This window comes from Pelodiscus sinensis, chromosome 6 (genome assembly GCF_049634645.1).
Source record: "Pelodiscus sinensis isolate JC-2024 chromosome 6, ASM4963464v1, whole genome shotgun sequence".
NCBI lineage: Eukaryota > Metazoa > Chordata > Testudines > Trionychidae > Pelodiscus > Pelodiscus sinensis.
In genome coordinates, this window is record NC_134716.1 from 35,813,075 (window position 1) to 35,828,720 (window position 15,646).

The window sequence follows — 15,646 nt, forward strand, 5'->3', positions numbered from 1 at the left end:
AATTCCTCCTAAAAGATATAAGCTAGGAACTCCAAATTTGGTATGCAGCTTCCTCTGATCATAAGTTATAACAAGGTAAGGGTTTGGTTGTGCGGGGGATGGATGAAGCTTCCCCCCCCCGCCTCGATTGGTACAGAGACACATAAAACCATTCAGAAAAGAGACAGACTCACTAGGCAGGTGGAAGGGGCTGGGTGGGATATACCCCCCTCAATTTGGGGTTTCTCTATCCCTGAGTCTCCTCTGCCCCCAAGATCCCTTTTAGAGAGGGCAGGGGGGCTGCAGCTTTCCCTTCCCCGAATTTGTACAGGAACCCTGCTGGATGTCCCCCTTCCTCAGGGAGAGAGGGCACAGTTTGCTCCATTTCCCACTCTGGCTCGGGAGCACAGGGGGGCAGAGAAACCTGGACCAGCCCCAGCTAGGGACATGCCTCCCTCCTCTCTCCCCTGGTAGTGCTTGCTGGAGTTGCAGCAGCTAGGAAATGAGTCTTCCCATCTGCCCCAAAGCTACTACGGTGAGAGATGGCTTGTCTCCCTGAGGAAGCCTGCATACTGAATCTCTCATCCTCAGCCCCACCTCAGAGTAACAATTTACGTGAAGAAAAACAAATTAATTGAGTTAAGGACTCGAGCAACATCAGGTAAATCTTGTTGTATTTGAGGTTCTATTAGGATGACTAGATAGCAAATGTAAAAAAACAGGACTTTTTTTTCAAGGGTGGGAGTTGGATTAGCTGTTCAGATAAATTATGCCATACGGTAAGCAAGATACAACTTAAGCAGGAGTTGTGCCCTCATATACCATGGCTGAATTTGGTACACCATGATTTCTCATTTTCCATAGATTGTTCAGTAGTAAAGTATTATAAATCCCCTATGTAATCACTTCACTGTTCTTTTATCAGTAATGAATTTTGGCCCAGATGCTTAATAACTATAGTTTTAAGACAAATAGTTTTCAGTAACCAATGAATTCATTTTACTTTTGGGCCTCAGCAGTCACTCTATCAGGATGATTTTCAGTGAGGAAGGAATTTAAATTAAGAGTCTTTCTCTTTCACGGATCAAATACCAAGAAATCTATTGTGCCACTAGACCACCAACACTATAAATTGATTGAAGGTAGATGTACTCTTCTCAGACACATCTGGGCAGATGTCCAGAGACAGCAATAAAATAAGCAATTATAGTCGTTGTATCAGTTTTCTCTTACAGTTGAGGTTTCTTTTTCAATTCCAAATGTTTAACTTTTTCTTTTTTGGAGTATGTGGCTTGTACTTGGAAGTTTACTAGCCTTCAGGTACAAGAAATATATTGCCCTGGAAAAGTTTGCTACTGAAAGCATTATTCAAAAGAAAACTCATCAAATACAGACACCTCCAATGTACAGTTTCAATAAAGTGATGTTTTCAGACTATATTCTGTTCTCCAATTCCACTGGCATAAATCCAGAGTAGCATAAACAGTTTGTGTGTTTTCATTGTTGGAACTAAGGGCAGAAATTGCCTTTTGATTACATACCATTGGATTACATGCCCTTTTTGCATACCATACAAGTTGATGGTTCATATGGGATACATCTACATTGCACCGCTATTTCGAGAGAACTAGCATTATTTCAAAATAACAATGTGAGCATCTACACAGCCATTCCATTATTTTGAAATAATTTTGAATTAATGGACAGCTTATTCCGTATTCTGTAAACCTCAGTCTGCAAGGAATAATGCCTATTCTGAAATAAGGCATATGTAGATGCTCCACTGCTGCTATTTCAAAATAGCCCCTCACCAAAGCCACTCTAAATTATTCCTCCCCAGTGCCTTCTGTGGTTCTAAATCAAGATAGAACATCTACATTAGGGAAGCCTGCCTTGGACCAATTTTGAGGTTTCCCTGCAGTATAGATGTGCTATTTTAAAATAAGCTATTTCAGATAACTATTCTGGAATAGTTTATCTCGAAATAGCCATGCAGTGTAGATGTAACCATAGAGACACTCAAGGCAAAGATTTTTTAAGGGACTACTGATTTTGGATGACTTGATGAATGGACTTAAAAGAGGCCTGATTTTCAGAGCTGAACATCCACCATATGACAATCAGATCCTGTTACAGTGTCATGGATGATAGATCTATCAATGGTTATTAGCCCTGTGCTCTGTGTGTTTTTAAACATCTTTGATGAACTATGGAACTGCACCAAGAAAAGAATAAAAAAGTTTCATCTATTGGTGAGTCTCTACCACGTGAATGTGAAAAATAGAAAAGCTATTTTTATTTTCATTAAAATTCAGTAAGCATCTAAGTTGTAAAATAAAACATCTTTCTTCATGGCTGGAAGCAAATGGGAGCTGATGATTTTTTAACATCCTGCAGTGTGTAGCAAAAAGCTAGTTATGATAACACATTTTCCTAACAGACACAAGCACAAGTATACACAAAGAAGCTAATGTGATTATAAATAAGATCACTTTTGAAACAGGATCACTTAAAGGAAGATAATCAAAATGTAAATGGAAATTTACAGGGAAGGAGACATTTTCAATGTCTCATGCAGCGAGTTGTGAACATAGTTTGATGAGATTTGTGTCTGAATCTCTCATTTGGAATGAATATCTATCCCATGTACAGATGTCAGAACCAAATTTTCTAAATAAATACAAACACATGATTATTAAAAATGCTTTGGGCAAGGGAGCAAATCCTGCTTGGATTCTTTGGATTAATTTTGCTCTCATTTATACTTGTGTGAACTGGAGTCATCCCACCTGGGTCACCTGGTTCTATTAAGGTACTTATTGAACATCTGACTTTTATTCTAATGTGGACTATTTAGGAACCCCTTATTAGTCATAAAGATCATTTTTCCTTGATAAGCCAAAGCCTGTGACCATGTTGCATGAGTGAAGTGGGCAAGATTTGGCCCCATTCTGATATTGGCAATTGCTAATACTTGATTCATTACATTCGTAATGTCAATATCCGGTAGCACAATGCAGCACGTGGAGGAAACTTTCCTTCCTGCATGTAAGTCTTATCACTAATCCCATCAATTGGGGGGCAGAGGGTCACCTATGGATCTCACTAATACTAATTTTACTCTATTTTAAGTGCATTGACTTCAGTAACCCTACACCTGATTTATATCAGTGTGAGATAAGAATCAAACACAGTTCAACTCACAGTTACCGTGGTATTAATCCACAGTAACTACATTATACTCAATGCCATGACTCTGTATTTATACTATTGTAAACAAGAATTGAAATCTGCTCATGAGTCCTGATTCCTCTCATTTACACCAGAGCAACTCATAGCTAACTCAATGGAGTTGCACAAATGTAAATCTAATGTAAGTCAAAGGAGAATTGGGTTCAATATCTGTAAAACAATGGGCAAGTGGAGAAAGGAAGGTCCTAGGATAACATCTCATTTACATGTGTGCTTTACTTGATATATTTTCAAGCTCTTGACTTAAAACACTAGTGAATACTCTTTTTCTGCACCTCAGTGAATTTTGCTGAGATCTGTGATTTTGGCTTCTAGCTTAAACTGAGATTAGATACTGACCAGAAGGTTATCAGAAGCATCTTCATGATTATATTCTGTGAAGAAGCTATGCTCTTCTCCATCCTGTGCCGTCACAAGGGTATTGAATTTTTTTCTCCCTAGTAGATGAGGAAAATAAATGGGTTTTTCTGGATGCCATTTACAGATAAGCTCTGTTTGATAGAGCAAACGGCAGGAATGTAATGATAAAAACAGATAATTGAAAGGGAGGCACTTTAATTATTTGAAAAAAATTAAAGCGCAGGTTATTATTTAGTGTTTGCACGGCACAGCAATGGTCTGTGGTACCTATCGGGATTTGGTCAATATTGATACAGTGAGAAATCTACAGTGCATTCTCTTCTCAAAACCTTTATTGAAAGCAGCCAACACACATGTATTTCTTGAATGTGACAAATATTCCTTCTGAGTAAATAATGCTCTTGCTTTATTTTTATAGATTACATTTGATTTTAAGGGATCTGTAAATCTTTTGTTAACTAAGGGATTAGCTGTCACACAGTATGCAAATAATATACTTGTCGGCTTTAAAAATGTGGGATTGACTTTGAACTGACCCTGTACTTTATCCCTCTGTGGAGATCTATGAAGGGATATTTATAATACCTATGGACATCTCACATTATACCAGTGGGAGTTTTCTTCATCAGTTGATGAAGAGCAGAAACATGGGCAGACTAAAACATGGCAGATATATGCAAATGACAGATTGGATCAGATTTATTGAGCAGAGTATTGCTTAGTATAGCTCTCTTGGTCTCTCTTGGGTACCTGAAATGGCATTGTTTCCTCTAACAATGAAATATAAAACTGGAAAAAAAGAACACATAATAAAATACCACTTGAATAAAAGGAGTTTAAATCACAAATGTTATTTCCTGGTTCCTAATACAGTATTTTTTCCAAGAAACCTTCAACAATTTCTGCTGTTGCCACTTCCCATATGAAGGAAAGTAATAAGATTCTTATTCATTGTTGTTATTTTTAGAGCACCCACAAGTATGTTTGGCCCTTCACAGAAACAGAAGGAAAAGACAGGGCTCTGCCTTGGAGAGGTTACAGGCCACATGATGGACAATTGATAACACACAATAAACAAGGGAAACAAAAATGGGTGGTGGGGAGGCATGGGTTGTGTATATCTAATTACACAGGCACTCAGTTAGGAAAGGCTGGCCTTGTCATTTTCTGTTAAGTCTGTGAAAAATTCCACTCTCCTCCCTCTGGAAAAAAAACATTAAATGCTGATTCCTGACCCTCACAGGAGCTCATGCCAGCTCCTCCACTGGTTTACTGGTGTAAAGCTTCATAGCTATACTGAAGTCGATGATAAAAGGATTAGAAAACACCACTTATGGTGATAAACCCAAGGAGCTCAATCTATTCAGATTAACAATGAGAAGGATAAGGGGTGACTTGATTACAGTCTGTAAGTACCGACATAGGGAACAAATAATTGGCTCATCAATCTAGCAGAGAAACGTATAATACGAGCCAGTGGCTGAAAGTTGAAGGTAGACAAATTCAGACTGAAAATAAAGGAGTAATTCTTCATTGAAACAATTTATCAAGGAGTGTGATGGAGTCTTCAGCACTGAATTTTTAATTCAAGAATAGATGTTTTCCTAAAAGATCTGCTCTTGGAATTTTTTTGCGGGGGGGAGGGGAAGAAGGAAGTGAATTGCAAGGCCTCTGTTAGTCAGAAGTCAGACTAGATGATCACAGGAGACCCTTCTGGTTTTGGTGCTATGAATTTGCAGCTCTTGAGGATCTGGCTCCTTGTATTCTGTCTGTCAGGACCATGATCTACAGTGAATGAATTATATAATCCCCATTTTTATAATTATATAGGGCAAATTTCATTTTTCCTGAAGAATGAGAATGGCCCCATTCTCAGAGCCTGCCTCTGCTGGTTTTACCAAAAATAGCTTTTTCTAATAAAACACGTAAATGTGACCACTTGAAAGAGAACCCAGCCAGCTGAGCTAGTGAGGTACAGAATTATTGTTTAGAGCCAGTCAAATTTTTGTACTGCATGTTGGAAAATGCTGCTTTGAGAAACATTGGTGATTTTCATGAAAGCATTTAGAAAAAAATTATAATCAAGTATTAAAATGTCCTATTTTGACATTTTCAGAATGAAATGGAAAATTGAAGGGGGGGGCAGTTTCTAAACAAGTTTTCATTTAGAAATTTACTTTATTTTATATTAATAAGATACAATAATTTAAATAAAAATGAAACACTTTAGATTTATGGAAACAAAATATTTCAAATGATCTGAAACAATTTTGTTTCATAAAAATTTATCTTTCTATCCCATTTTGGATGAAAAAATTGTAAAACGTTTTTCACAAGTTGAAAAATAAATTTCCTGAACAGCTCTAATATTATCTCCTTGCTACACGTGTGAGAAAATAAGTAACATACTTAACATTGGTTAAGTAACTATGTACTTTTTCATTTAGGTGGCTAATTTTAGGCACCAAGGTTTGAATATATCAGGCTACGAGTCTTGACAGAACAGAAAGATTACTAGTGGCAGAACCGGACTAGACCTTTCCCTGATGTGGGATACAAAAATACATTTGTATACATGGCGGAAGAAACTAGTGAAGGGAAAAGGCTTAAAGAGAGGGAGAGAGAAAAGATGAGAGCAGAGACAAAGGTTGTTAATCAAGAAGGGGTAGAGTGAAGGTAGCAGGTGGAAAAGACAGAAGTGGACAGTAGGCCAAAAATGTCACTCATGTTGGTCTGAATCCATAGCAACAATAGTAACCTCAATAAAGTATAACTGAGATCAGAATCAGGCCTTCTAACACAAATATGCAAGAGTATGGCTCCATGTGGTTATAATTATCTATGTTTTGGAAGGCATTGGTCAGCAGCTCATAAATGCTAGGTAACCCTGCAGAGTAAAATTAACAGGATAAACTTAAAAAACAACAAATAGTCTGATAGCAATTTAAAGACTAACAAAACATGTAGATGGTTCTGGACATCCAACTCTCCGGTCATCTGAAGAAGTGGGCTGTGCACACGAAAGCTCATGATACCATCTACGTGTTTAGTAAAATACTTGTCATTCCATTTGTTCCCCTCGCCCACTGCCATAAGGTTATGCCATTTGCTTTAGTTTGTATGTCAAAATCATATTAGTAATTTTGCACCCCACATATTCTGTTTATCCAGAGACAAAATACAATATGGGCAGTGGAAATGTGAGCTTCCCTTCACACAGTTTTGCCCATTTGTCTCTGCCTTCTCCTGCAGGGATTCTTTGTCTCTTAGGGTACCTCTAGACTACATGCCTCTGTCGCCAGAGGCATATAGATTAGGTTACCAGACATAGGAAAATGAAGCGGCGATTTAAATAATCGCCGCTTCGTTTAAATTTACATGGCTGCCGCGCTGAGCCAACAAACAGCTGACTGGGATGAGGTTTACCTGGGTGGTTGACAAATACCTTTGATGTCGACACCCACGTGTCCAGACTATCGCGCTGAACCGACAAACAGCTGATCAGCTGTTTGTCGGCTCAGCGCAGCAGCCATGTAAATTTAAATCGCCGCTTCATTTTTCCTATGTAGACGTACCCTTATACTCCTCAGACCTTGATCTGTTGATGCTGCCAACAATAGAGCCATTGGTGATTATGTTTTTTGCTGTGTGTACATTAAACATCAAACCTCCAGAAACGGACTGAAAAGACTGACTCATTTGTCATGCAATGTCTGGTCTGTACCCAGTAGTTTACACCACTGTTTGAATCAGTGACCTACAGATGAAAGGATTCATATGCTCTTTTTCCAACACAATTCCTGAAAAAGCTTAGTAAAGTTATCCTCATCCATTGCACTTTTTACACAACGAACGTAACATAAAGGAACCATATAGGCCAAATAATCATGTTTACTGGATACACATAACGTGCAAGGACTAGCTACCTATGCACAATGACGCTTTGGCTGGGTTCTATCACTTTCCAGACATGAAATATGGTAGACACCACTAGAGGGCCCATGCATTACAAAAGAGATGCTATCCTATTCTTGTACATAGGTTTGACAGAGTTTAATTTTTATTTTCTTTGTAATTTTGAAATGTATCAATGTGTATTTTTAAACTTTTTATTTGTATCAATTTAAACTTTCAGTTGCACAAAAGTATTTTTCCAGTGTTTATGATTTAAATTTTCACACTTGTAGGAAATTATAGGTTGTCAGACAAGATTATTCATTGACAACAGACTCAGATTCAAAAAGGTAAATCTCTAACACTTTTTATACACCCAAATTATCAACATCATTTATCAAACTATACAAAGTAAATATCCTTACTAATAGGCTCTAAAGTAGCATTTTTCTTACTTGGCCTATCTGTAAATGTTGACCAACTATGGAAGTAATTTTTCATCAGTATGTGTGTGTCCTTCCAAGACTATATACTCTCCATCATCCATCAGGGCATTGTCTTTGTTAGGTCACGTATAAATAAAAGAAAAAATATTTAACAAATGAGTTAGCCACCATGATGCTCAACAAACTTTGCAGTAATACAGACAAGAAAAAGTCATGTTCACCAACATGCATTGGTGTCTGGTAGGTTAAGTGGTGGAAGGCTTTGGCTTACGAAACTGCCAGTCATAATCCCACCCACACTTCTCCCCGACAACGCCTACAGTAGGCATTCTGGGTAGAGTGTTGCTACCTCCAGCACCTGTCGTTCTCCCCGCCCCCCCCCCCCCGTCTCTGGGGCTGGAGATGTAAGGCTGGGACAGGCCAGGCAGCACGGCCCCTTCTGGGGCTGGGGCCATGCCGCATGGCTTCTGACTTCCTCCAAGGCTAAGGCCATGACACATGCCCTCTGACCTCCTCCCTCCCTGGGGCCGGAGAGGCTGCACCACATGGAGTGCCCTCCTTCCTCCCCCAGTGCTCTGAGGCTGGAGAGGTTGGTGCCATGCTGCATGTCCTCTGCCCTCCGCAGGGTTGGGGAGACTGAGGTGAGCATGTGCCCACCTGCTCCCTTCCTCTCCCCTTGGGTGGGAGGGGGAGCACGTGCACAATGTACTCCCCTGCCTCTACATGGGGGCGGTGAAGAGGTGGGGTCTTAGAGGTGGGGTGGGCACTTGCCTCTCCCAGCTGTGCTTTCACCAGTCACCCATGTCATCATGACACCTAGTCATAATTAAACATAACTAGCTCAAACTGGGCTGAGCATGCCTTGTTTTTATCTACACCAATTGCAAAGTCGTAGTCCGTATCATTAAAAAAAATCATATTTTAAACACAATACAATTTCCAAATATTGTTTTCACCTTAGGGATTCTTACATATGGTTAACTTATTCACAATCTCAGTGAATAAGGCAATAAGAATTTTATTTTCTTGAAGAGAAGGACAAAATTACCTGCCTGTTTATTATTTTAAAAGGTGTCATTTGGAATTCAGTTCTAGTTATCCAGGTATGTTTTTGAATAGTAGTTTTTCCTCACAAGAGAGGAAAAATGTCTAAAACCAACCCCAAAGCTACAATAACAGCAGTATTCCTTCCAGTATTAGATCAACTTCCTAAAATGCATGCTGCATTACATGGAATTTCCAAGATTAAAAAGGATTATGTGAAATGCCAAAGATCTTAGAGATATTAGCAATATGAACATAGCCTGTTTTCAGTAGTGGGTAAACGTTCAAAATGTAATGAATTGCATTCATTTCAGTGCTCTTCTCTGGGTTTGATTTTTTTTAATCCAGATTATTCAAGGGCTCATACCCATTCATGCATGGACAAGTTTCCTTTTAAAGTTTGTAAACCATTCAGAAATATTGGTATTGAATCAGAGTTCAATCAGACTAATTCTTCCACCTGCTAATTTAAAAAACAAAAACACATAATAGTTTAGTGTGACATGGTGCTGACTGTAGAAGAAGGAAGTAACCCCCATCAGCCATGCAGTTCTTATTTGTCCTGAAAATGCAGAGGACAGTGGCTGGGACTACCTTAATATGAGAAGCACTTAAATATCCTCTATAAATATCAAAAAAGGCACCTCATGCCCTTTGGAATTTTGCAGAGGGCATGAGGTGCCTGTTTTGATATTTGTAGAGGATCTTGGGTTAGCCCTACATGGCCAACAGCAATATTTTGCTTTTATGTTGGTTGTAAAATCTTGACTTCCATGTAAGCTGCTGTCTTCAAAGTGTACAGTTTCTAGCCCAAAAAGAATACATTTGGAAAAAGCTGGACAAGAAATAGATCACACATAAGAAAACATATCCCTTGTTAATAGATTTGGCTAAGCATCTCTCTTGGGAATCATTTAGAAAATGATCTCCTTAGTATTTATTACTGATAAACCCACAACAGTTCCAGAGTGTCTGTAAATAAACTTCTCTTATGGTAATCCTTCTAATAAACCCGTGTGACTCTTAGTTTCATGGCACTATTTCCATTGAAATGCACAGCAAAAGCAGTATGGGGGTTATTACTTAATCGATAACTGCCACAAAGTATGATCGTGATACAAAGAATCATATTCCTCTGAGGATAGAAATGCAGGACTTTGGAGCAAAAATTTGTCTTTAACTCATTTTGCATCTAGACAATGGTTGATATATCTGTTCTGCTGCACTGTTTGGCTGCCCCGGATTTTGATGGTAAATTTTAATTTATTTTTGGCTTTAAAAAAAGAAAAGAAAATTAAAACAAAAATGAAGAGAATGTACCAAAGCCAAGATGGACCAAAGCAGTCATGCTCATACAGTAGCAGACATGCCAATATATGGAACCAGAACACATATAGTGGTGTGACTGTAGCACAGGTCAGCATACAGGCAGTCCCCGACTTACGCGGATCCGACTTATGTCGGATCCGCAGTTACGAACGGGGCTGCCCTGGAGTGCACGGACTGCGGGACCTCGCGGTCCTGCCGCCCGTGTACTCTGGGGCTTTCTCTGCGTCTCCCTGGTCTGCAGACCAGGAAGACACAGAGCAAAGCCCCGGAGGGGCTCCCCCCGCGGGGAAGCCGGCAGGCAGACTGGGAGCAAAGCCGCGGAGGACCCAGGCGGCGGGACCGCGGTGCGTCTCGGTCCGCCGCCCGTGTCTTCCTGGTCTGCTGGGGTGGGGGGGGGGCGCAGCTAGTACGCCCCCCCTCCCAGCAGACTAGGATTTTCTCCGGACGCCTGTGGCAGAGCAGCTGGGGTGCTGCCGGTTGGTCCCGCAGCGCTGCTCTGGGCACTACTGGTCCAACCCAGTAGCACCCCAGCTGCTCTGGTCCTGATTCAGCCGCTGCTGGTCAGTTTCAGCAGCGGCTGAATCAGGACGCCTGGGGCAGAGCAGATGGGGTGCTGCTGGGTTGGTCCAGTAGTGCCGAGGAGCGGTGCTACTGGAGCAACCCAGCAGCACCCCAGCTGCTCTGCCCCAGGTGTCCTGATTTAGCCGCTGCTGAAACTGACCAGTGCTGACTACAGGAAGCCCGAGGCAGAGTTGCTCTGCCCCGGGCTTCCTGGAATCAGCTGCTGATCAGTTTCAGCAGCAGCTGACTTGGGGATGCCTGGGGTTCTTAAGTTGATTCTGTATGTAAGTCAGAACTGCTGGTCAGTTTCAGCAGCGGCTGAATCTGGACGCCAGTTCCGACTTACATACAGATTCAACTTAAGAACAAACCTACAATCCCTATCTTGTACGTAACCCGGGGACTGCCTGTACTTGTGCTACCTTTAATCTAGCTAAAACCAGTGCATCAAGACGGACCTCTCCATTTGGCAAGATGCATAGCCCCCTAGCATGGTAAAAAATAGTATAGATGACAAGCCACAACTTAGGCAAGCAGAAACACATGAAGGATAAGTGAATATATCCTATATATCTCTCTACTTACACAAGCTCTGCATCCCCATCTACACTGTTGTTTTTAGTGTCTTCCTGCCTTTCAGCTTCTTTAGCCTTTCCCCACCTCAGGAGAAGACTCCAGCAGTCAGAGGTAATAGGGAAAGACACTAGTAGTGGCCCATTATGCTCAAGCAGCCCCAGGACAGCAGTGCTACGATCACACCTTCATTTGCAGTGTAGTTGTACCTATAGACAGTCCCTCAGAAGAATTCATTTGCCTGTAAGATGTAATTTCTTTCACAGAGACCTGAAAGCATGTCACTGGTTTGAGGTGCAGATTTAGTTAATAGATCTCTGCCCTAAAGAACTTGAAATCTACACAGGAAAGAAATAGAAAGGGATGCAAATATTTAACCAGATTATCTGCGATCCATGAATTATATTGTGTTGCCTTCTTTTTCCTCTCTTGTTAGTCTGTCTTGCCCTCCCCATGCCACACTTCTTCTTCCAACCCCCATTTATCCCTTTGCATAGTTTTCCACCAGCTCTCCCATGACCTCATTGCCTATTTCCTACTCTCCATTTCTTACAACTAATCTAATACAGCAAATAAATATTTGTTAAATACCAGTTAATTCTCACCCACTTATCTCTGATTCTCCTCTCACAAGTCATTTTCCTCTAAAACAGAAAATTGCACAGAATCCAAAATTGCTGACTCCTGGCCCCCCTGTTACCTTGGTTGCTGCTGAAAGAAACAGGGGTCTTATTAAAGGGCCACTTCTCTAGAGAACACTGTGAGCTTTAGTCGTCATGGTAGTTTGTGTGCTGGCCAGTAGAATCATGTCATATCCCTCAAATCCTGGCTGCACAGGGCTTCTAATTCAAAAATAGCCTTTTTTCTCTTTTTTTTTCCCAAAGAGGAAATCGTGACTACACTAGCAAACAATGGTCTCGTTTCCTAATGCAACCGGTCAGGTTTTTTTTTTAGCTTAACCAGGTTTTGTTTGAAAGTGAAAACAGCATTCGCAATGATAACATCAAAGACACATGTTCTCCATGTGAAAGTAGCCATTTTGTCAAAGTCTGAGCAAAGCACAGCACATGAATGGAAATGATGATGTCCACTTTTTGAAAGATTTTTTTAAGCAATATGGCTTCTGTCATGCTAGCGGACAAGCAAAGTCAGAAACAGCTATCAGTGAATTTCACCCGTTTCTAAGGTCATTTTTAAGAGACAAGATTGTAAACAAAAGCCAAAGGGACTTGGAATAATTCTATTTTAAAAATAACTAGAGTTTCTGCTCTCTGAGATATGCTTTTCCAGGTTCTAACACAGAGCTAATTTTACTGACACCTCCCTCCAAGTTGGAATTTATCATTTAAATTATTGGTGATATGCTGAACAGGCCAATAGAACTTTAGCCATAGCAGTACTAGCTAGTGCTACTCTAATTTATTCTCACATACTGATTCTAATTAAGTAAGAATAGAGGTTGCCTTTGAATTTATGAAGCCATAATCAGCTCCCTTGTGCTCAATAAGTGCCACAACTACAGTCTGTGGTGTTAATTTCACACTATAGTGGGAGCTGGTGATTGTTGCCAAGTATAATCATAAGTCACAGGCAATTTGGATTATTACTGTAGTGTACAATGCACCGAGAAATGAGTTAGTTCATAATCACTTTTTAAAGTCATTACCGTGCAATTGAAAATTGTAGCTCTTCTGTCTCTTACAAAGCATAGCATATCTGGTATTCGTTGCCTGCAAATGATCTACAGATGCGGTAAATACCTATATCTGCTACAAATAATATGTAACAAGCTTCCCTGTCACAGATTTTTGTTTGTCTCTAGGACCATTAGGTAGTTGAAGCCCAGTGTTCTCTTTGATCAACGCCAAATGGGAAATTCCTGTTTCCAGGCCAGAAGTCTAAAGCTGAGTCAGTTCAGTCAGGGAATTCACATTATGGAGAGGCTGTTCAGAACTGAGAAAGATGTTTATACTCTGCTGACTTTGGATTCCAAGCAGAATAGTCTGTCTGTGTGGTTTAATGCTGAAGTCATATTAATAAAAGTGTCACAGAGAGAAAGATGATAATTGGATGAAGCAGCTCAAATGAGCATGGAAACTTTTATCCTATCTTGGAAGGCTTAATCTTGCTATTTGAGAAAAATGAAAGCACTTCACCAGATTGTCTTATTAGAACAACCTCATTGACTTCAGTGGGGGTGCGTTAACATAACTAAAAGGAGAATTTGTCAGTACACATTATGTTTTTCCTCACATTGTATGTTAAAAAATTCTCCTCCTTCCCCCCGCGCACACACATTCTTTATTGCACCCAATGGAGCATGTATGATTTCCTGCTCTATAGACAGGTGGCGTATGTGTGCATTCAATACAAGGAGCTCCTGGCCCTCAGAGACGGTGCACGGGCTTTGGAAGCCAGGGTGGCTGAATTGGAGGAGCTAAGGGAAGCAGAGAGGTATGTAGATGAGGCTTTCCGGAACACTGTAGAACTGTGCTACCTCCAGTCAGACAGCCCCTGTGCTGTTAAGGAGGATGAAGGGCTCAGGAAAGGAGAACATTCAACTGGAGCAGAGGGAAATAATCCCATAGCTGAAACCCTCCTTCCAGAGGATGTTATAGTATCATCTCACACTGAGGATACATCTCCGAGGGAGGGAACTCCACTCGTTAGAAAAAGGCCGGTGTTAGTAACGGGAGATTCGATCATTAGAAACATAGATAGCTGGGTTTGTGATGACCAGAAGAACCATATACCTGAATTGCCTGCTGGTGTGAAGGTTGTAGATCTCTTAAGACATATATAGACTTATGTGTAGTGGAGGAGCTGGTGTTCGTGGTACATGTAGGTACCAATGACATAGGGAAGGGCAGGACAGAGGCTCTGGAGGCCAAATTTAGGTTCTTAGGGGAGGGTCTATTAATAGACATTCTCTATGTTCTAGTCAGGAGGAGAGGATGGAAGTATGGGTCAGAAGAGATAAGACACAATCGCACTAAAAAGAGTCTAACACGTCAGGAAATACTTTAAAAAAACAACAAATAGTCTTAAAACAACAAATAGCACCTTAAAGACTAAAAACACATCAGGAAATGGCAGACAGATAAATAGTGACACATTTTAAAGTGCTTATACACAAATGCTAGAAGTCTAAATAATAAGATGTGTGAACTGGAGTGCCTCATTTTTAAGGAGGATATTGATATAGTAGGCATCACAGAAACTTGGTGGAATGAGGACAGTCAATGGAACACAGTCAGACCAGGGTACAAAATATATCAGAAGGACAGAACAGGTTGTGCTAGTGGGGGAGTGGCACTGGACGTGAAAGAAAATGTAGAATCAAATTATTCAAAAGCCCACCTACCTGCCCCCTGGAGTGCCACATCATTTTGTCCTGCTGGGCCAGAAGCTCTGGCCTCCACCAGCAAAGGCACAGAATTGGGATAACTGCCACCCAAGCAAAGTAACACAGATGCTGAACCAGCTCAGCTCAATTATAGGGACTTTGCAGCACCCACGAGCGCAGCCCCCAAAAGGAACCCAAACTCTGTATAAAGGTTTTACACAGAGAAAGCTCACAAGTTTGCATGCATAGCAGTCACTTTCCATCCTGGTCCCCCATAACAATTATTTTCCTTGGGTTTGGTAATAAACAAAAATATTAAAAGTAGTATTTAAGTGATTGCAAGTGAAAACAGACAGACCAAACAAGTTTATAATCTAAAGTAAGCAAAACACACCAGTTATGCCTAATACACTAATGGAGATTGTTACAAATATATTTTTTGTTCTAGGCCTTTACGTCAGAGCTGATCTTTTCTCTGGTCTGAGTCTAACAGCTTCTTGTGTATTCCCTTAGGGTGGGGAGGCAGTTTTCGAAAGTGAAATGAACACAATTTATTGATTTCCATTCTTTGAATAGAATTGCCTCAAGGCAGGAATCTTTTGTTTTATTCTCCCCATCCCAAGGAAGAATAACAGATTAAGGATGGATTAAGGTGTTATGGTCACATGTGTTTGTAGAACCAAGGACAGTACAGCTTGGGCTTACAGGAAAAAGGAAATCATTCACACATAGTTGCCTTGAGCACCAGGCCATTAAGTCTCTTAAGTTCCACTAATGGCTTTCACTAGAAATTCTAGATGAATAAGCAAGTTTACATTTCATATATCTAACCTCACATAAAAGAATTACGTACACTGTGGTG

The 15,646-nt window shown here is 40.5% G+C and overlaps 1 long non-coding RNA gene across 1 annotated transcript in view; it reads right to left on the reverse strand.

Moving 5' to 3' along the window:
• LOC142830047 (uncharacterized) overlaps positions 1–15,646 on the reverse strand; it is an 81,060-nt gene that overhangs the window by 27,416 nt on the left and 37,998 nt on the right. The gene's annotated exons all lie outside the window — the stretch shown is intronic.